Source organism: Mustela lutreola, chromosome 1 (genome assembly GCF_030435805.1).
Source record: "Mustela lutreola isolate mMusLut2 chromosome 1, mMusLut2.pri, whole genome shotgun sequence".
NCBI lineage: Eukaryota > Metazoa > Chordata > Mammalia > Carnivora > Mustelidae > Mustela > Mustela lutreola.
Genome location: NC_081290.1, coordinates 198,331,121 through 198,332,702, shown reverse-complemented (window position 1 = coordinate 198,332,702; position 1,582 = coordinate 198,331,121). Strand labels below are relative to the sequence as shown.

Here is a 1,582-nt window from a genome sequence, read left to right as displayed (position 1 = left end):
CAGCTCAGGTCATGATCTCGGGGTCCTGGGATCGAGCCCCGCATCGGACTCTCTGCTCGGAGAGGAACCTTCTTCCTCCTCACTCTCTGTCTGCCTCTCTGCCTACTTGTGATCTCTATCTGTCAAATAAATAAATAGATAGATAGATAGATAAATAAATAAATAAAGCACAGCTCTTATTTAATCAGACTTTGTTTTGATCATCTTGGTCACACTAGAAATACACAAAGGTGAAAGCTTCTGATATCTATTCCCAGAGGTTTCTTTCAGCTGGATTAGGCCTCTAGCCACAGAACAAGCCCAACTTTGGGACGTCCAGCATGAATACTCTTCCCAGGTACCAGAGCAGACAGTGTACACTTGACCCACGCCTCAGAGTCTGAGCCCACACTAATCAAACTAGAGTTGTTGACTTTTTCAGAAGTGGAAGCAGAGGGATCCAACTGATACTTGGCTGTAACGTGGAAGTGAGTGTAGTTGGCACCTGATGTCCAAGCAAGGTTTCCTGAAGTGTCAGTATCTTCACATACATTCTGCTAAATTGATCCTCCAAATTCTGACCCACTGTTGACATTAGTGTATAGCTGGAAGTCCCCTGTCCTGAAACCCATCGCAGAGTTAATTCTTGTCAGCTTTGACTTGGCACTGTCAAGAGATCTTCTGATCCCCAGCAAGCCAGCCCTCATAACCAACCATAGCTAACCAAGCAAAGTCAAGGTCAATATCACAACCAAGGTTTATCAACTCCCTCTTGTAAGACCTGATTTTACCACTTGCCTGTGTTGGCGAAAAGGATATTAAATATGAGCTTTAAACCTTGATATAACTGGTTTTCAATTGCAAACTATGTTCCCATAGAGTTATCTGTGTTCCATTTTTCTGTGGAATTCCGACAAGACCCATACCATTTATATTTGGTCCCTGCTCTTTCACGAACTTTACCAGTGTCTGTATGAGATGAACCAGATATTGAGAATCCCACACCACTGCATGACTTTGTTTTCACACCCAGTTTCACCAACCCGAAACAAAATCTCTGCTGGAAATATCCCTGGTGTCTTTCCAAGGTCAGCATATGGTGGAAACATATTGGCCACGCATGGCTCTGTCCACAGGTGGCCATGGGAAGGTAAGGCCAGGGGAAACCCAGTGGTTTCCTGAGAGGGGAGGCTGCTACTCTGCTTGATGCTGAGTCCCCTCAACTCGCTCAGGAGCTCAGGGACTCAGCGTCGGCTGCAGCTTCCACAGCTGGAGGATGAAGGAAAATGTCTTATTTCATCATCACTGCCTTTTTGTTCTTATTAGATATAACTTGTGTACCATTTTAATTCCCTTCTTTTTTCTTATATTTATTTTCTTAAGGGTTGCCCTGGGTATCCCATATATTCTGTTATGTACTATTTTCATGATCACTGTTTTTTTGTAAATTCGCTTACTTTGCTCGGCAAAGTGAAAGCACTCAAAAGTTTGATAAGGTGCCTGGGTGGGTCAGTCGCTAAGCATCTTCCTTTGGCTCAGGTCATGATCCCAGAGTCCTGGGATCAAGCCCCGCATCAGGCTCTCTGTTCAATGGGAAGCCTGC

General features: G+C 44.5%; 1 pseudogene; it reads right to left on the bottom strand.

Annotated features, from left to right (window-relative positions):
- Window positions 1-275: 275 nt before the first annotated feature.
- LOC131831114 (voltage-dependent anion-selective channel protein 2-like) lies at window positions 276-1,088 on the bottom strand (annotated as a pseudogene).
- Window positions 1,089-1,582: the final 494 nt, after the last annotated feature.